The following is a 21,871-nucleotide window of genomic DNA, read 5'->3' on the forward strand; positions in this document are numbered from 1 at the left end:
GGCAATTTTGATTTGTGATATGGAATTCATCACTTAGAATATCAAAAGAAAGTGTTGGCCACGTAATTTAGGCATTAATTGGAGTAGCTAGGTTTATGTAAAGATATAACATACTCCTATTTATTTACTTATTCGTGTGATACGAATGCGGATGCAAAATAACAAAAACACGGATAAAATAATAGAAAGATAGAGATTTAGCAGAGAACACGGATAAAATGATAGAAAGATATAATATTCGTTTTTGTTATATGAATACCCAATCAATTTGAGACTTAATTGACCCAAAACTATAGGAACAACCCTATAAAAAACGCAATCCCCTTGCAAATTCACCTTAACAAGTAATCAACCAACATAGGAATTCACCCTAAACACTCTTCATGAGTTTTCATTCACAATATCAAAATAAGCTAAATATAAAATGAGGGTTTTAAGGGCTATTTATACTAGGGAGCTAAGTATTACAAGTATCGCCACCAAACGTAATGTAGTCTTTAATTGTTGGCCAAATTGTACATGTAACCTCCCGTTACGAAAGTAGTCTCCAATTAGAACTCAAAGTGTTCGATGACTATCTTGATTGTATCATGCATTGTGTCTTTAACATTTTCAAGAAATTTTGTAGGTCAAAAGAATTAATTACAACAATAATTAGTCTTTCTTAATTTGCTGTATTTTGTAGGCATGGATTAGAAAAATCTAAGGATGCTGATTTTCAAGCTGCTATAGGGAAACAAAGGAAAAAAATAGAAAAGATGAATGCGTTTTCACTTCGCATGGGTCGGAAAGTGCAACAGTTGGTGAGAGGCAGCGACCAGCAGTTGTCGTTTGTTGAGTAATGGGTATTGGGATGGAGTATGAAATCTCGACTCATGAGCCGTTAAGGCTTCAAAAGTTGATAACTTGATAAATGGAGTAAAAATATACAGGGATTAAAATTTAATAATTACGGAATTATTAGTACTTTTTTTTTTTTTAACAAATGTCTCATTTATTGCATTAAAAATGAAATATAGGTGTATAATATAAAATTTTTGCTACATTACCTTGTTTTTCAGGTTAAAAAAAAAAAGAAGATGATGAAATCAATGTTAGCTTTGGTGTTTAGGTGTTTTTATCCCTATAAAACTAATCCACATAGTTATGACATGTTAGATCTTGTATAAAATCATACTTAAATTGCAGTATAGAATACATTGTTAATGCTTATACTAGAAACGAAAAGTAAAACAAATTTCACACGTGATATATTAACCTGTAACCTAAAATAAATTTTTAATCTCCTTTATCACTTTTCTAGATTTTTTTTTTTCTCATTTCAAGGGGATTTAATAACTTATACATAAACAATAAAAAAAAATTAATTTTTACGTTTATTTGTGAAGCATATATTATACGAAAAAGGGCCATATATGCCAGTGAACTATGCGAATTAAGACAGATATACCCGTCGTTATTAGTTTGGCTCAGATATGCCCAAACCGTTCAATACTTGCTCATTCATGCCCTTTGTTAAACGGAACCCACTATTTTGTCTTTTTTATATAATTAATAACCGGACCCAATCAAAATCTGTTGACTCGATCCGTTAGGACCCGATCCACCCTTATTTCAAAGATATTTTTTAATATATTATTTTTGATTGATTGAGAAATTGTGTGATAATCATATTTATTTATTTAAGTAGTTTGATAATCGATATTTTTTTTTGTTATACATCATTTCGAGAAGTAATACTTCTAAAAGTAGTAATTGATATTTATTTATTATTTTAATAATATAATATTCGAATTAGTTTGTGCTTTCTTCGATCATTTTACCATCTATTTTTATTTTTCTCACAATCTATTTGTATTTTTCACCAATATAAATAACTCCATATTCACTATAACTTAACGTGATGGATCCGTTTTTTTGTTTAGATATGTGATCGTTATATGATTGATTATTAGTTTATTGGATTATTTTCTGCATTACAAATTTGTTATGAAAAAATTAATAAATTGTTAAAACAGTGGTGCTTCTTTTCCATTTTTATATTTATTTTTACTGCTCCATCATCTTTGATATTAGATCCAACAGGCGCCAAAAGTCTCATTGTTGTCTCGGTCATCAATCATTAATTACAACATTTTTGCTGTCATGAATTGTCAATATTAGTTGTCAAACAAGCAGCAACACGGAAACGAAAAATTAATAATCTCTATCTCATTTTATATCAAACTGTTACTTCTTCTGTGACATTATTAATATTTGAGGAGTTAAACAAAAAAAAAAAAAATTGAGTATGATTTTCATATTTTCAATTACAAAATAATAATTTGTAGCTATGTCTCCATAGAACTTAAAATACTTAAATTTTATTTCCTAATAATTTGTGAAATTGATGTCCGTATTGAGTCCGGTTGGGTCCTAACGGATCGGGTCAGCAGATTTTGGTTGGGTCCGGTTATTAATTATTTAAGAAAGTCAAAATAGTGGGTTCCGTTTAACTAAGGGCATGAATGAGCAAGTATTTGACGGTTTGGACATATCTGAACCAAATCAATAACGACGGACATATCTGTCCTAATTCGCATAGTTCACTGACATATATAGCCTTTTTTCCGTATATTATATACTGAATATTTTGTTGATCACGATAACGAAACGACCCTAGTGAACCAACGGCAAAGACAGTATATAACCAACGGCAAGCTAGCACCGTCCTAACAAAAGTGGGCAATGGAAAAAAAAATAAAAATGACCACACATGCATTTGTCTTATTTCACGGTCATTTACTCAATGGTGGTTACCATTGAATGATTAATAAGCCTTCGAAATGTTCCATTGTCCTTATGAGCACGGAGGTGGACCTATGTATAATAAAAAGGGGTCATCGGACTCTGTTAACCTCGTCAAAAATTCTAGATATATATATATATATATATATATATATATATATATATATATATATATATATAAACAGTCATATTTTTTGTCTGGATCGAATTCTTAAGATCAAAAGTTATAACGGGGCACTGATTAAGCAATTCGCTCATGTGCCCATGTCACCTTTAAATCTTGGATCCGCTTCCGCTTGTGAGTACTGTAGCCCATAGAAACGGCCAAGCTAAGAGAGTCAGAAAAATATACAGCCTCGTAATAGGTTAGAGAATAGATTATTCTTGTATAAATATATATTTTAAATGACATGGCAAATGATTCTAGTGAGAGAGTGATCGAGTAGTGACCTTTTGAAATAATATATAGGAGAACATGAGTGATTTTATTGTCCTAATAAAAACAAAAGTAATTTTTTAAAGTAATTTTCATAACATGAATGACCATTCAGAGAATTGACTCGATAATAAGAAAAAACTTAAGGAAATTAAAGGATTATATTTTGGCAAAGAAAGAAATCCTAGGTCGGAGCTAGTTTTTTGTTTCATATTGATAAGGTGTTTAGTCTAAGAAGTGTACTGTTAGTCAAGAATTCGTAAATTTGCATCTAATTTCGTTTTTAATGCTTTAAACAACTGATCAAGTGCTGTGGAATTAATTCTTCCCTTAGATTGTAAGCATAACTTAGCAATTATCATGATTCAGGACCACAGCGAATCGCGTTATATGGAATTCAAAAGTTTCACATCATTTGTGGACTGGAGTTTATATATTATAGTAACATGTTTCACGTTTTATAGCATCACTGTTCTTCTATATTGTCTGTTTTCTCCCCAATAGTCCTGTATTATTCCGAAAGATTCTCCTACTTATAATACTTCTAACTACAAGTAATCAAATTTCTCTTTCTTGGGACCCGTTTGTCCATACAATTTTTTTCCTTCCTTTTGATCTTTATTTTTTCTAAAACTTGTTTGGTTATACATTGAAATGAATTTTTTAAAACAATTCTGAAGATAGAATTTTTCAAATTTGAAAAAGTGGTATTTTTTCATGAAAAATTTTATTTATCTTACAAAACTGTAATATTATTTGAAGTGAAATGCATCCCGATTTTAAAGTCTAAACATATTTTTTCAATTTAATTTAAAAACTACCTTTTTCTCCTTCAAAAATCACATTTTTTTAATGTCCAAATGCCTATTTAATTTAACTACAAGATGACATCTAATGGGAGTACTTGTCTATTGATCATCTTTTTTCCATGTTTGATGTCGAAAATTATGTTATCTCGTCAAATCTGAAATATGTTGTAGTCGCGTAGGCTTATTTATAACTGATGCGCGCCCATACTGGTAGATAATCTCACCGGCCCAAAAATGTTCTACTTTCCTTTCTACGTTATTAAAAATTGTTCTCTACTTTTTTATTTTCAAATTCGAAAATTTTAAATATCACAAATGTGGTTGCTGTTGTTGTTTAAATATCACAAATGGTTTTATGGTATCCAAATTTCCTATGTTTTGTTTAAACTCTTATATTAAAAAAATTTATTTTGCATTTTTTTTAGTAATCATGTCAAGTCAAGAGCACTAAATGGACGAAATTATTCAAGAACCTGGTTTTGTACTTTGACTATTTAACAATGGTCAAAGAATTAACATAAATATCCGCTAGTCGAACCATTTAACTTAAATAGTAGTCGATAGATATATAATATGAGTACAGTATATGTCCAATCATTTATAATTATTGTATAATCTATATATACCCGTTAGAAAAAGTAAATAGTGAGTCGGACAACTATTTAATTGGGTGAACGACACAATTATCTACAAAAACAGAACAATTTACCCTTACCTATCCATTTACTTTTCTACCCACCAAACTAATTACCTTTCCTGCCTATTATAGCTTTTGGGGGTAACTTCCTCTTTTTCTCCTTTTCTTTTTTAGTTCTCAGCTTCTTGTCTTTTTTCCTTCTTTTCTCCTTTTCTTTTTTTTTCTTTTTCTGTTTATTTATTTTGGTCCAAATCATATTATTATTATTATTATTTTTATCTTAATTTAATTTCACACTCAATTTTAGCTCCTTGTTTTTTGCTTTTTTTTTTTTTTTTTTAATTTCTTGTTCCTTTTCTAATTTCATTTAACTCTTTTTTTTTTATATTCTTTTTCTCATCATAATCTAATTTCATTTATTGTTTTCACTATTTTTTATTATTCTTCTTTTTTATACAATAAGAAAATATAACTGATATAGTAAATATATGTTCACCTTTGTTTTAATATAACTAGTATAATATACCTTTTGTCTTTTTTTTCTCTTTTTTTAATTCAATTATTAAACTGAAATAATATCAGTTGTCACTTGATCTAATTCTCTGAATATCACATTGACTGCTGCTGAGCATCATAAATTACATACTCAGATTCTAAGAATCAACACATAATTGTCATGCAAACCTTGATCTCCTTTCATACAAATATTAGTACACACTCTACCATTAGCAATAATACAACCAGTTATGGATCAAGAAAACACAATCTTCAACCACTAAATCTCCATATATACTAGTTAGAATAGAAATGATAATAAAATATTAGAAAATGCAATAAAAGTATAAGTAACAAAAAAGATTCTAGTACCATATGCTACCAATATGGTATACATGTATACCAACAGAGTATATGATTACTCTAGGATATTGCTACAACTATCTGCGACTATACTACTGTACCAAAATATTAAAGGATGCAATAAAGGTATAAGAAAATTACATGTTCGCATTGCAAGCTAAATATTTACAGAGCATCTTGCTTATTTCGTATATGATCTTTGACTACTCAATTCAGAATTCGTGGAAGTTTGTTTCTAATATGATCAGCAAAGCGATCATCCAAACTTGGGTAGCATTCATACAACCAAATCTGCAAAGCCAACGGGAGCTACCGAGCCTATAAAAAGAAAGCTTATATTAAAACTTGTCGGAACATGACTCGATTGTAGCATTATAAATATCTATACTCCAAGGGTAATTATTAAAATCACCGCACTCAACCAAGTCAATGTAAGACCGTGAAATAATCGTTGTTTTGATCATAGAAATTAAGAAGGTGTTTACAAAATAAAGAACTACTATCTTCACTACACATCATCTGACTCCCATTTCCTCTTCGTAAAACAGTCTACTAGTTGGGTCAATGTCGCAGATGGGCTCTCTATACTTGTATCACCCTTACATTTCATCTTAGTAACGAGTGAAAATTCACCTAAACCAAAATGTAACCTAGAACCGATCACTACAAACTGCATCTCATCTTTTACCTCATGATGTACTTCCCTAGTAAGTAAATGGTGCATAACTCGAATCTGCACAATGACTTATGGAAGATCCAAAAAATATCCAAATCATATTTTCCTAAACATCTAAAATTGTTTCTTTGTTAACTTCTCTTTCAACTCACGAATGATGTTGCAGTTGATATCCAATCTATCTTAGGTTTATAATCTATGTCTATCGGCACAAGGAAATCCCAAAACTGCAAAACATGTTCGTATAAATAATTTCAGAATAGAATTCACTTAAAATGTAGCTAAAACAAATAAAATATATTCCAACAACCATATGATACCAATATGACATATAATTATACCAATGTAACGACCCGGCCGGTCTTTTAGAGAGAATTAGTCCTGAACCCCTATTTATTTCTCCCTCTACTTTAGTTAGTGGTTATGTAACTTGCCATGAGGATTTATTTTTGGTTTCGGAGTGAAATGAGACATATAGTCCCTAAAATGGAGGTTTAAGTCATAGGAATTGACTGTAGTTTGAACTATATGAAGACGGATCCGGAATGAAGTTTTGGCGATTCCTATAGCTTCGTAGGGCTATTTTGGTTTTAGGAGCGTGTTCGAATGTTGAATTGGAGGTCTATAGGTCATTTTAGCGTGAATTGGCGAAAGTTGGAAATTTGATGAATTTTGGGAAGTTTGACCTGGAGTGGACTTTTTGATATCGAGGTCAGATTCCAATTCCGGAAGTTAGAATAGGTCCGTAATGTCAATTATAACTTGTGTGAAAAAATTGAGGTAAAGCAGACTTGTTTTGATAGGTTTCGGCGTCGGATGTAAAAGTTTAAAACTTTAAAGTTCATTAGGCTTGAATCGATGTGTAATTCGTATTTTTAGCATTGTTTGATGTGATTTTAAGGCTCGAATAAGTTTTGTGTGATATTTTAGGACTAGTTGGTATATTTTATTGAGGTCCCGGGGGCCTCGGGTGAGTTTCAGATAGTTAACGGGTCATTTTTGGACTTAGAAGATTTTCTAGTGTTGGGATGGTTCTGGTGTAATCGCACCTGTGCAAGGCTGACCGCAGGTATGAGCCCGAAGGTGCGAGCAATGGGGCACAGGTGCGGGGCTAAGGGAATTGGTCAGTGGTCGCAGGTGTGGTGTGTGGGCCGCAGGATCGATCGCAGAAGTGGACGAGTGCTTGGGGAGGTTTCCGCAGAAGCGGACGAGGGACCGCAGAAGCGCATCCGCAGATGCGGACATTTGTGCATAGGTGCAGAATCGGGAAGCTTAAGTGAACTCCGCAGATGCGGAGACTTCACCGCAGAAGCGGAATTTGGTCCGTAAAAGCGGAAAGCCTAGGCAGTGTTTATAATCGAAGGGCTTCATGATTTTTGTCATTTTGGACTTTGCAAACTCGGTCTAGGGCGATTTTTGAGAGCATTTTCGGAGGATTTCTTGAGGTAAGTCTCTTGTGACTATTTTTGATCAATAATCTTATTTCCCTATTGATTTTCCACCTAGTTAGTGTGTATTTAAAGTAGAAATTGGGAGTTTGAGGGTAGGGATTTGGAGAGTTTAATTTGAGGTTTTGAGTGGCGATTTGGCGTAGGATTTTGGTAAAAATGATATGGTTGGAATCGTGGTCGAATGGGTATTCGTAATTTGTGACTTTTACCCTATTCCGAGACATGGGTCTGGGTCGACCTTTTGGGCCGAATTTTTAATTCTTTGCTTAAGTCGTAGTGTCATTACTTAAATTAGTTTTTTGTAGTTATATTTATAGTATGAAATTATTCTGGCTAGATTCGAGCCAACCGGAGTTGGAAAGTCGAGGGAAAGGCATTCTTACCGATTGATTGAGCGAGATTTGAGGTAACTGACTTGTCTAACCTTGTGTGGGGGAAATCCCCTTAGGATTTGGTACTGTTGTAGCAGTTTGTGATATATGAGCGCTGTGTACGCGAGGTGACGAGTGCGTACATGAGTTGATTATGGAAAAATTTGGTTCTTGCTGATTTGTCATCTTTTAAAATACATTAATTGAGTTATCTTATTTTAAAATACATTAACTGAGTTGCCTTAGCATATGTAGTGATCTTGTTTAGTCTAGTATTGCATGTCTACGTGCCTGGAATACAAAACACATAATAAAATCAAATAATACATCACGGAAGAACACAAAAAATTACATATCACGGAAAAACAAAATAACCAAAGGCAGGTGCATCCATAGAAAAATATCAACAAAAAGGCACTCCCGAGGTACCGCCTCGTAGTCCCAAAAGTAAATATGCAAGACATGGGGGATCTCCCGAGGTACCGCCTCGTAGTCCCAAAAGTAAATATGCAAGACAAGGGGATCTCCCGGAATACTGTTCCGTAGTCCCAAAGTAAATATGCAGGGCAGGAGGATCTCCCGAAATACCGTTCTGTAGTCCCAAAGTAAATATGCAAGGCAGGGGGATCTTCCGGAATACCGTTCCGTAGTCCCAAAATAAATATGCAGGACAAGGGAATCTCCCGAAATACCGTTCCGTAGTCTCAAAGTAAATATGATTTCAACAACTGCACATCAAGTGTTCACATATCACAAATGGCTCATCAAGTGCTCAAATATTACTCCCTCCGTTTCAATTTATGTGAACATATTCCTTTTTAGTCTGTGCCAAAAAGAATGACATATTTCCCTATTTGGAAACAATTTGCCTTTATGCAATGATTTATAGTCACACAAAATATATGTGCCTCATTTTACACCACGGGTTTAAAAGTCTTCTCTCTTTTCTTAAACTCCGTGCCTAGTCAAATGGATTCACATAAATTGAAACGGAGGGAGTACAACATATCACAAATTGCACATCGAGTACTCAAATATTTCAACTTGCCATAGAAATCAACAATACATCATTTTCCACAATAAGGAGCCCATGGCTCTACCATAATGTGCACAAAAATCTTAACAAAAATATCTGGGAGTGAACAACTCAACAAAATAATATTTCACATAAATTCAAGGTGGCAATCACACCAAATCATCATATAAAAATAATTTCAACAAACAAGGATCTAGGCATGACAAATAGAGAATTTAATAAGTGCCAATAATTTTCAACTTAATACATAAGGGCGTCTAAGAATTTTAATCAACAAAATTTGCACATATAAACTAAGTACGTAATCGTCACCTCGCGTACGTGATTTTCAATTACATAATTTGCACATAATACTCAATGCCTAAGGGGTATTTCCCCCACTCGAGGTTAAGCAAGACACTTACCTTTTTGAAATTATGCCGATATTTCAAAATCGCCTTCTTGCTTGAATTGACCTCCGGACCGCTCAAATCTATCCAAATTAATTGTATAACTTTAATAAAATTCATCGGAAATAATTCCGGATAATAATACGTCGACTTAAAAATTTATTCCAAAAATTAACAAAAGTCAACGCGGGACCCGCCCCTCGGAACCCAACATAATTTTCATAAAATCCGAAACTGGAATAACTGGAATCCCGTACCGGTGGTGCATACTGAGTCTGTTCATACTGACTCAGTATGAACAGTATGAACAGACTCAGTATGACCAAGTGCATACTGAGTCTGTTCGGCTGTTCATACTGAGTCTCCGCCGGATAACTGGAATAACCATTATAGGAATCCCGTACCGGTGGTGCATTGTAAGAACTTACTGTAGCACCCCGAATATTTTGAAATTGTTTTTGTGATCTCGCTGGTACTAACATGTAGAATTATTAAGGACGCGAAAATACCACAAGCCCCAGCATCATCCCATACAAATCTTACCTCTTAATCATATACAAGTTTCAGAGTACCTTTCAATACCACATAAATACATCTCAGGTCCAAACTGATATAGCACATGACCCCGTAATCTGATCGTTAATAGTGGACATCCCCTCACTTGGCGCGAAGCCATAGGACACATTCTAATGATCCACAATGCTAACCTTCATCGCTCATAGGAAACCGGTCATAAGACACCTCAAGCCATTTATTTGGCGCATGTCATCCTGGTGACAGTTAAACTCGTTTCCTCCAGTGCCTTGGTTGCGTATGTACCCTTCACTAAATAGAAATCTCATACGAACTACATAGTCCCTAATACCACCAACTATTTCAGATCTACATCTACCTCGTGACCCTACCACAATTGTGATGATTAGGTAATTAATTAAACCTTCTTAATATCTTACTTATCAACCAGATGTCAGAACCTGCTGCACCTCAATGTACACAACTGAATGTTCTCTCAATACTTCCTCATCCTCGATCTGGACGGCACGTTGTAATAATGGTTGAGCAACCCTAGCTCCCTTATAACCCCTCTATAGTATCACGAACCGTTGGTGCATAGTTTATACCAAGTGCGCAATTTCATACACGAGTGGATGCAAAAGGACATAAGATATATGCTTCAAGCTGAATAAATATTGCACGATAAGGAATGAAAGAAGTGAGATTTTCTAACAGTTATGTAGCCTCTCGAAGATAAGTGCAGATATCTCTGTACCGATCCGCAAGACTTTACTAAACTCGTTCGTGACTCGTAGAACCTATGAACCCAAAGCTCTGATACCAACTTGTCACGACCCAAAATCCCACCACAGGCGTCGTGATGGAACCTAGTCTCTAATACTAGGTAAGCCGATTTCAATTACATTTTTGAAGCCATTTTTTTAAAATTAAATAAGTAATCAAAACTAACAGCGAAACAAATAAGAATATACAACCTTCCAAGACTGGTAGTACTGAGTCACGAACTCTAGCTGAATATATGGAATGATCACGAGGACCAAGTATACAATACTGTTTGATTAAAAATTAACAGTACAATGAAATGAACAGACTCCAAGGGGCTGGGACGACCAAACAGCTCTACCTTGAATCCTTGCGATCACACTCTAACTCTTTCCGGGTCCGATACCTCCAATACCTGGTTCTGCACAAAAATGTGCAGAAGTGTAGTATGAGTACACCACGGTCAGCACCCTGTAAGTATCAAGACTAACCTCAGTGGAGTAGAGACGAGGTACAGTCAAGACACTCACTAGTCTAATAACTTGTGCAATATAGTATACAAAATAATACTGGAAAATAACTAGCAATGATAACAATAAAATCAACCGGTGATATAACAACAATGCATCAAGAACATCATAATTATTGCTCAGACGAATAAGGAACACAAGTACAACCAATTAATCAAGTCCTTCAAATTCTTTCGCCTATATGTTTTTCAAATAATAATCTTCAGGATATAATACTTTCCAATAAATATATTTTCAAGTAAAAGTGACCATGTGACACTTCATTTCACAATCATAAAAATTACGGGTCTCAGCCCACTTTCATATTTTTTCACAGCACCTCGTGCCCATATTTCTATCACCATCACACGGACAACTCACGTGTCAAAATATCAATGTATATAAGATACGCAGGATCAATTTATTTTCACTAAAGTAAGGTTGAAATCTTTAAATCAAGTAAGAAATCAACAAAGGAATGAATTTATTTTAGAAATCATTTGGGTGAAGAAAATGACATTTCAATTAAAGGGAAGCATCCGATGACTACTAATTTGGATGTAAAATTTATTAAACTAATACATAATAGCAATTTCTTTTATTCAAAACAACTCAATTCTCGAAAACCAGTAAAAACCATAAACACGAATCTGCAGAGTCTTGTACAAAGAGCCAAAGCCAAAACAATACAATAAGGAATACAAAACATATAATAAAATCAAATAATACATCACGGAAGAACACAAGAATTTACATATCACGGAAAAATAAAATAACCAAAGACAAGTGCATCCATAGAAAAATATCAACAAAAGGGCACTCCCGAGGTACCGCCTCGTAGTCCCAAAATTAAATATGTAAGACAGGAGGGGATCTCCCGAGGTACCACCTCGTAGTCCCAAAAGTAAATATGCAAGACATGGGGATATCCCGAAATACCGTTCCGTAGTCCCAAAGTAAATATGCAGGGCAGGAGGATCTCTCGGAATACCGTTTCGTAGTCTCAAAGTAAATATGCAGGGCAGAGGGATCTCCCAGAATACTATTTCGTAGTCCCAAAGTAAATATGCAGGGCAGGGGGATCTCCCGGAATACCGTTCTGTAGTCCCAAAGTAAATATGATTTCAACAACTGCACATCAAGTGATCACATATAACAAATGGCTCATCAAGTGCTCAATTATTACAACATATCACAAATTGCACATCGAGTGCTTAATTATTTCAACTTGCCATAGAAATCAACAATACATCATTTTTCACAATAAGAAGCCCATGGCTCGACCATAATGTGCACAAAACTCTTAACAAAAATATCCGGGAGTGAACAACTCAACAAAATAATATTTCACATAAATTCAAGGTGGCAATCACACCAAATCATCATATAAAACCAATTTCAACAAACAAGGATCTAGGCATGACAAATAGAGGATTTAATAAGTACCAATAATTTCCAACTTAATATATAAGGGCGTCAATCTTAAATTTTCATTTTTGGAAGATTTTTACAAAAGTCTTAATTTCTTCCATTAAAATCCGAATTAAACGATAAATATAATCATAGATTCATGAAATATAATTACTTTAGGATATAGAATACTTACCCCAATCCATATGGTAAAAATCGCCTCAAAAATCGCTTCAATCCGAGCTCCATAGTTCTAAATATGTTAAAAATGGCTGAAACCTCGAAATATAGCTACTGCCCAAGTATTTACTCTTCGCGATCGTGAAGCACAAAATTTTTCAGCCCCAAAATTGCTCTTCGCGATCGCGGAAAACCAATCGCGATCGCGAAGAACAAACTCCCCAACTCTTCCAGACAGCCTCTAGTTTAATGGTCATAACGTTTTATACAAAACTCCAAATGATGAATGGTTTAACTTTCTGAAAACTAGACTCCAAGGACTATAATTTTAATTTGTTTTTCATCTCCTAATTCTTTTTATATTTCAAGATATAAGTTTCTAAAATCAGCCCTATGCAACAGAGATTTCCAAACTCTTCCCGGATAACTTGTAGTGTATCTACTATAACTTTTTGTACACACTTCCAAATGACAAATGGTTAACTTTTTTGAAAGCTAGATACACAGGGCTACAATATTCGTTTTTGGATCATCTCCAATAGTCGGGTTAGTGCGGCAGGAGTTTCCTCTACGCGATCGCGAAAAGTCTTCCGCGATCGCAATTCACAGTGTCGAAACAGCATAATTGCTCTTTCGCGATCGCGAGCGTTTATCCGCGATCGCGATGCATACCTCTGTGGCCAAAAACCAGCAACTAAAAATGGCCTAGAAATAGTCCGAAACCACCCCGAAACTCACCCGAGCCACTCAGTACCCCGTCTGAGCATACCAACAAGTCTCAAAACCTATTATAGACTTAGTCGAAACCTCAAATTACATCAAACAATGCTAAAACCACGAATCATATCCCAATTCAAGCTTAATGAAACTAAGAAATTTCAACTTCTACATTCGACGCCGAAACCTATCAAATCAAGTCCGATTGACCTCAAATTTTGCACATAAGTCATAAATGACATAACGGACCTATGAAAGTTTTTAGAACTGGATTCCGACCTCGATATCAAAAAGTCAACCTCCGGTCAAACTTTTCGAAAATTTGACTTTCGCCATTTCAAGCTTACTTCCACTACGGACCTCCAAATAATTTTCCGGACACGCTCCTATGTCCAAAATCACCATACGGAGCTATTGACATCATCAAAATTCCTTTCCGGAGTCGTTTACTCAAAGTCAACTCTCCGGTCAACTCTTTCCATTTAAGCTTCTAAATAAGAATTATTCTTTTAATTTAATTCTGAATCTTCAGTAAATCAAACTCGACCACACCCGCGGGTCATTATACATTTTGCGAAACTGCTCGAGACCTTAAGTCATTGAACGAGGTGTAAATTCTTAAAACAATAAGTCGGGTCGTTACAGGTTCCTCGGGAGATCTCCCTGTACTGCATATTTACTTTGGGACTACGTGGCGTTTACTTGGGAGATCCCCCTGTACTGCATATTTACTTTGGGACTACGAGGCGTTTACTTGGGAGATTCCCATGTACTGCATATTTACTTTGGACTACGAGGCGTTTACTTGGGAGATCCCCCTATCATGCATATTTACATTTGGGACTATAAGGCGGTACCTCAGGAGTGCCCCTGTTGTTTACCTCTATTTACTGTGTTGATATTTTCTTAAACTTCTTATTGTTTAAATTCTCAGTCATTTCAAAAATTATTATATCTTCTGCCTTACTTTTCTTTTAAACTAATAGAGCCCTGACTTGACCTCGTCACTAATCTACCGAGGTTAGGCTTGGCACTTATTGGGTACCGTTATGGCGTACTCATACTACACTCTGCACATCTTTTTGTGCAGATCCAGGTTCTTCCCACCAAACTAGATACCAGTGAGTTGGACCGCACGTGGAGACTTCAAAGTATATCTGCTAGCGTCCGCAGACCTCGGAGTCCCCCTCTTTCCTTATTATGTTAATTCCCTGATTCTCTTTAGACTTGATGTATAGAGGCACTTAGTATTTCTATTAGAAGCTTGTGACTTATTTTCAGCGGGTTTTGGGAGTTGTAATTATTGAATGACAGTTTTATATTTATATTACATGTTTAGATTTGAGCTTCAGTTTTATTATTTAGTTATTCCGCAAATTATTAGGCTTACCTAGTCTTAGAGACTAGGTGTCATCACGATATCCTACGGAGGGGAAAATGGGGCCGTGACAACCAACTGATACCAATATAGTATATAGCTATACTAACATGGTATATAGTTGTATGGGGTCGTTCCAACAACTGCTTATTTTCTATAAAATATTATTACATATAGCACACGAAAACAAGTGCACGGAAGGACATGAGTACACCACAATGGTACCCAGTAAGTGCCAAGCCTAACCTCGGTCGAGTAGTGACGAGGTCAGCTAAAGGCCCTACCGGAGTAGATATAATAAATTAAATAGTAAAAGATATAAGTAAAATTTATGGTGGCACAGTTAAAGAGATTTTCAAAAATTTAACAGTTAAGGGAGCCCTCGGCTCAAAACAAGGTAAACATAGTGGGAAATATCCCGGGATGCCGTCCCGTAGTTCCGAATAAATATGCAGTACAGGGGGGATCTCCCGAAATACGTCCGCAGTCCCAAAGTAAATATGCAGTGGTGGGGGATCTCCCGGAATACGTCCGTAGTCCCAAAGTAAATATGCAGTGTTGGGGGATCTCCCGGAATACGTTTGTAGTCCCAAAATAAATATGCAAGACAGGGGGATCTCCCGAAATACGTCCGTAGTCCCAATTTAAATATGCAACGCAAGATGAAATGGCAGGTATGGCATCGAGTTATACAGCTTATACTGAACACAGATAAGGAAAATAGAGACTTAACTAAGCATGGTGCACAGAATGTCAAATAGGCTTAAAACACGTAAGCATGCTTTTCTAGTCTAAACTACACAATTAAACATATTAGTACAATTTGATAAGAGAAGCAATTTATGATTTAAAAAGGATAAACATGATTTTTGCAACAATAGCCCATGTACGTACTCGTCACCTCACGTACACGGCGCCCACACACCAAATAATATCAAGATATCCTAAGGGGGAAGTCCCCAACACAAGGTTAGGCAAGCCACTTACCTCGAACCGCTCAAATCAACTCGATATCATGTTCTCACCACGAGTATCCGACTCCAAATGGCCCGAATCTATTCAAAACAGTACAATACCATCAATACGCGCTAATGGAATGAATCCCACAAGAAAAACTACAAAATTAGGCCAAAATCCGAAATTGGCTCAAACCCGGCCCTCGAGCCCACATCTCGAAACCCAACAAAATTCACGAAACTAGAAAGCTCATTCACTCACGAGTCTAACCATATCAAATTTACTAAAATCCGACACCATATGGTCCTCCAATCCACAATTCAAACTTCTAAATCCCTAGCCTCCAACTTCTAATTTCCACCTTAAATACACATTAACTAGGTGGGAAAATACATGGCAAGGCAAGATTATTGACCAAAAATAAGCACAAGGAACTTACCTCAAGAAATGCCTCGAAAATGCTCTCAAAAATCGCCCTAACCCGAGTTTGCAAAGCCAAAAACGATAAAAATTGCAAAGACCTTCGGTTTTAATCACTGCCCAGGTATTTCCGCACCTGCGGAACCTGGGCTCGCACCTGCGGGTGCGCTTGTGCAAAAAACGTGCGCATCTACGCAATTCACTTGCCCCCCTCGGCCTTCGCACCTGCGACGAAAGGGCCGCACCTGCGTGCGCGCCTGCGGACATCCCATCCGCTTCTGCGCATCTTGCGCATTTGCGAACAGCCTTGCGCATTTGCAGGCATCACAGATATGGAACTTCCTCGCACCTGCGACCCCAGGCCAACTCTCGACTTCTCGCATCTGCGCTTCCATCTCCGCATGTGCGAGTCCGCTGATGTGCACAAATTCTCCGCACCCGCGGAGACTGCCAAGTCCATCTCTTTTCACACCTGCGCCTCCATCTTCGCATGTGCGGCTCGCGCACCTGCAGTCTCTTTTCCGCAGGTGCGAAACACCAGAACCAGCAAAGGCACAAGATTTTACCTAAGTCCAAATTTCTTCCCGTTAAGCATCCGAAACACACCCGAGGCCCCCGGGACCTCAACCAAACATACCAACCACTCCTAAAACACCCTACGAACTTAGTCGAGCCTTTAAACCACGTCGAACAACACCAAAATCATGAATTAAGCACGGATTCAAGCCTAAGAATTTAAAATTTTCCAAATTCTACAAACGACGCCGAACAAATCAAATCTAGTCCGAATGACCTCAAATCTTACACACAGGTCACAAATGACACTACGAACTTACAGCCACTTTCCGAATTCCGTTCCGAGCTCCATATCAAAATTTCCACTATCGGCCGAAATCGCCAAATAACTAACTTTTGCCAATTCAAGTCTAAATCTACTACAGACCTCCAAAACACATTATGGATGCGCTCCTAACCCCAAAATCACTCAACGGAGCTAGCAAAGTCGACGAAATTCCATTTCGGATCCGTCTTTACATAGTTCCGACTACGGTCCAAACTCTAAGGCTTAAACTCACAACTAGGGACTAAGTGTCCCAAAACTCCCCGAATTCCATAACCAAACACTCCGGCAAATCCCAAAAGTAGAAACAAATATGGGAAAAGCAGATATTAGGGGATCGGGGCTCTAATTCTCAAAATGACCGCCCGAGTCGTTACATCCTCCTTCTCTTAAAACAATCGTTCGTCCTTGAACGAGCATAAAGACATACCTAAAACTTTGAAAAGATGAGGGTACTGGCTGTGCATATCCTGCTCGGTCTCCCATGTCGCCTCCTCGACCGGCTGACCTCTCCACTAGACCTTTACTGAAGCAATATTCTTTGACCTGAGCTTTCTGACCTTCCTGTCCAAAATGGCTATTGGTTCCTTAACTTAAGATAGATCTTTGTCGAACTGGACTGAGCTAAAATCCAATACATGAGTTGGATCACCGTGATACTTCCGGAGCATAGACATATGGAATACCGGGTGAACTCCTACTAGGCTGGGAGGCAAGGCAAGTGCATAACGCCCTTCTTCCCGAACCTCATGACGCCCTTCATAGGAGATACTCGAAGCAAGACCCGCTCACCAACCATAAATGCCAAATCACGAACCTTCCGGTCCGCATAACTCTTCTGCCTGGACTGGGTTGTGCGAAGTCTCTCCTGAATAACCTTCACCTTATCCAGGGCATCCTGGACCAAATCCGTACCCAATAATCGGGCCTCACCGGCTCAAACCATCCCACTGGGGACCGGCACCGCCTACCGTACAAAGCCTCATACGGTGCCATCTGAATTCTGGACTGATAACTGTTATTGTAAGCAAACTCTTCAAGTGTCAAGTATTGGTCCCATGACCCTCCGAACTCCACCACACAGGCATGGAGCATATCCTCAAGAATCTGAATCATGCGCTCGGACTGCCCGTTCGTCTGAGGGTGAAAGGTTGTGCTCAACTCCACCCTAGTACCCAACTCCTGTTGTACGGCTCTCCAAAATCGGGATGTGAGCTTTGTAGCTCTGTCTGAAATGATCGATACTGGAATACGATGAAGGCGGACAATCACTCTGATATAAATCTCAGCCAATCTCTCTAAAGAGTATGTAGTCAACACTGGAATGAAATGGGCTGACTTGGTCAGCTGATCCACGATCACCCAAATAGCATCGAACTTTCTCAAAGTCCGAGGAAGTCCAACCACAAAGTCCATAGTGATCCGCTCCCACTTCCACTCTGGGATCTCAAACCTCTGAAGTAATCCACCCGGTCTCTGATGCTCATATTTAACCTGTTGACAGTTGAGACACTTGGCCACAAGCCCAACTATATCCTTTTTCATTCTTCTCCACCAATAGTGCTGCCTCAAGTCCTGGTACAACTTCGCGGCACCCGGATGAATGGAGTACCGTGAGCTATGGGCCTCCTCAAGAATCAACTCCTGAATCCCATCTACATTGGGCACACAGATCCGGCCCTGCATCTTCATCACACCGTCATCACCAATAGTCACATCTCTGGCATCACCTCGCCGAACCCTCTCCTGAAGAACTAGAAGATGAGGATCATCATATTGGCGCTCCCCGATATGATCATAAAGAGAAGACCGAGAAACCACACAAGCTAATACCCGGCTAGGCTATGAAATATCCAATCTCACGAACTGGCTGGCTAAGGCCTGAACATCCAAGGCTAAGGGCCTCTTAGCTGCCGGAAGGTATGCCAAACTCCCCAAACTTTCTGCTCGGCGACTCAAGGCATCGGCCACAACATTAGCCTTCCCCGGGGGGTACAATATAGTGATATCATAGTCTTTAAGTAGCTCCAACCACCTTCGCTGACGCAAATTAAGGTCTTTTTGCCTGGACAAGTACTGCAAACTCTGGTGATCAGTGTAAATCTCACAGGGAACACCATACAAATAATGATGCCAGATCTTCAGGGCGTGAACAATAGCTGCTAACTCGAGATCATGAACTGGATAATTCTTCTAATGCACCTTCAACTGTCTAGACGCATAGGCAATCACCCTACCGTCCTGCATCAATATCGCTCCAAGGCCAATCCTCGAGGCATCACAATAGACAGTGTAGGACACCGAACCTGTAGGCAATACTAATACTGGGGCTGTAGTCAAAGCTGTCTTGAGCTTCTGAAAGCTCTCCTCACACTCCTCGGTCCACCTGAACGGAGCACCCTTCTGGGTCAGCCTGGTCATAGGTGCTGCAATGGATGAAAATTCCCCCACAAAGCGACGGTAATACCCCGCCAAACCAAGGAAACTGCGGATCTCCGTAGCTGATGACGGTCTAGGCCAACTCTGCACTGCCTCCACCTTCTTCGGATCTACCTTGATCCCATCACAAGACACTATGTGGCCCAAGAATGCCACTGAATCAAGCCAGAATTCACACTTAAAAAATTTTGCATACAATTTCTTCTCCCTCAAAGTGTGAAACACGGTCCTCAGGTGCTGCTCATGATCTTCCCGAGACCGGGAATATACCAAGATGTCGTCAATAAACAAAATGATGAAGGAATCAATATAAGGCTAGAATACACTGTGCGTCAAATGCATAAAGGCTGCTGGGGCATTGGTAAGCCCAAATGACATGATAAGAAACTCATAGTGACCATATCTTGTCCTGAAAGCAGTCTTTTGGGATATTCGGCTCCCGAATTTTCAACTAATGATAGCCAGAACGCAAGTCAATCTTGGAAAATACCCTGACACCCTGTAACTGGTCAAATAAGTTATCAATATGAGGCAATGGATACCTGTTCTTCACCGTAACGTTGTTCAACTGCCGATAATCAATACACATATGCATAGAACCATCGTTCTTCTTCACAAATAAGACAGGAGCACACAAAGGTAACACACTGGGCCGAATGAAGCCCTTATCAAGCAACTCCTGCAACTGCTCCTTCAACTCCTTTAATTCAGGAGAGCCATACGATATGGAGGAATAGAGATGGGCTGAGTGCCCGGCAACAAATCAATATCTCTGTCGGGCGGCATGCCCGAAAGATCAGCTGGAAACACATCTGAGAAGTTCCTCACTACTGGAACTAACTCAACTGGAGGGGTATCAATACTGACATCTCTCACATAGGCCAAATACGCATCACACCCCTTCTCAACCATTCGTTGAGCCTTAAGAAAAAAAATTACCCTGCGGAGAGTATACTCTAAGGTACCTCTCTACTCTAATCTCGGCAAGCCTGGCATAGCCAGCGTCACGGTCTTAGCGTGACAATCAAGAATAGCATAATGAGGTGACAACCAGTCCAAGATAATATCAAAATCTACCATACTGAGTAATAACAAATCGGCTCCAGTCTCAAAACCACTAAGATCAATCAAACATGACCGATATACGCTGTCCACAATGAGAGAATCTCCCACATGAGTATATGCATAAATAGGGGAACTCAAAGAATCCCAAGATATCCCCAAATGTGGAGCAAATTAAGAAGACACATATGAATACGTAGAGCCTGGGTCAAATAATACTGATGCATCCCTATGACAGACAGGACGATACCTATGATGACTGAATCTGAAGCAATGGCCTCTGAATGGGCTGGAAGGGCATATTACCTTGCCTGGCCTCCCCCTATAGGGCGACCTCGACCTCCCCAACCTCCACCTCGAGCTGGCTGAGGAGGTGGGGTGGCAGCTGATGCTGGAAGAATGGTCGGAGGACCCGGTGGAGCACGTGGAGGCTGATAAGTCTGTGGAGGTGTACCCTTTCTGGCTCTGGGGCAATCTCTAACTAGGTGATGAGTGTCACCACACTCAAAACAACCTCTCAGAGGATGCGGCGGCTGAGACTGACTCGGACCTGGCCTGCTAGACTGGCCGGTAATAGCACCTCGTGTAGGAGGTATACTGGATACTAGCGGTGCATAATAGGGCTCCTGAGGTCTAGGAGGAGCTGGGACACCGCTGGCTGCTGGAAGAGCTGAATGAACAGGGCGACTCACAAAACCCCTACCATAGCATGCTGCTGGTGCACGAGCTCCTGAATAATGACCAGTCTCTCGAGACCTCTTGGCCTCTCTCTCCTCTCTTTCTCGGGAAAACATGCCCTCCACTCTCCTAGTAATGCTCACTGCCTACTGATAAGTGATGTCCATCTCCAACTCCCTAGCCATACTGGTCCGAATACTGGGGTGGAGTCCCTCAATGAAGCGACGAACCCTCTCTCTGACTGTAGCAACCAGAGCCGGTGCATGGCGAGCTAACTCACTGAAATGGACTGCATACTCCAACACAGTCATAGCACCCTGACGCAACTGCTCAAACTCTATGCGCCAAGCATCCTTGAGGCTCTGAGGAACATACTCACGCAAGAACATCTCTGAAAACTGAGTCCAAGTGAGTGAGGCTGCCTCGTCCGGACTACTCAACTCATAGGCACACCACCACTGATATGCTACATCCCTCAGCTGGAAAGCGATAAAAGAAACCCCACTCGTCTCCACAATGCCCATAGTGCGAAAATACGATGACACTCCTCAA

Source organism: Nicotiana tomentosiformis, chromosome 3 (assembly GCF_000390325.3).
Source record: "Nicotiana tomentosiformis chromosome 3, ASM39032v3, whole genome shotgun sequence".
NCBI classification, from domain to species: domain Eukaryota; kingdom Viridiplantae; phylum Streptophyta; class Magnoliopsida; order Solanales; family Solanaceae; genus Nicotiana; species Nicotiana tomentosiformis.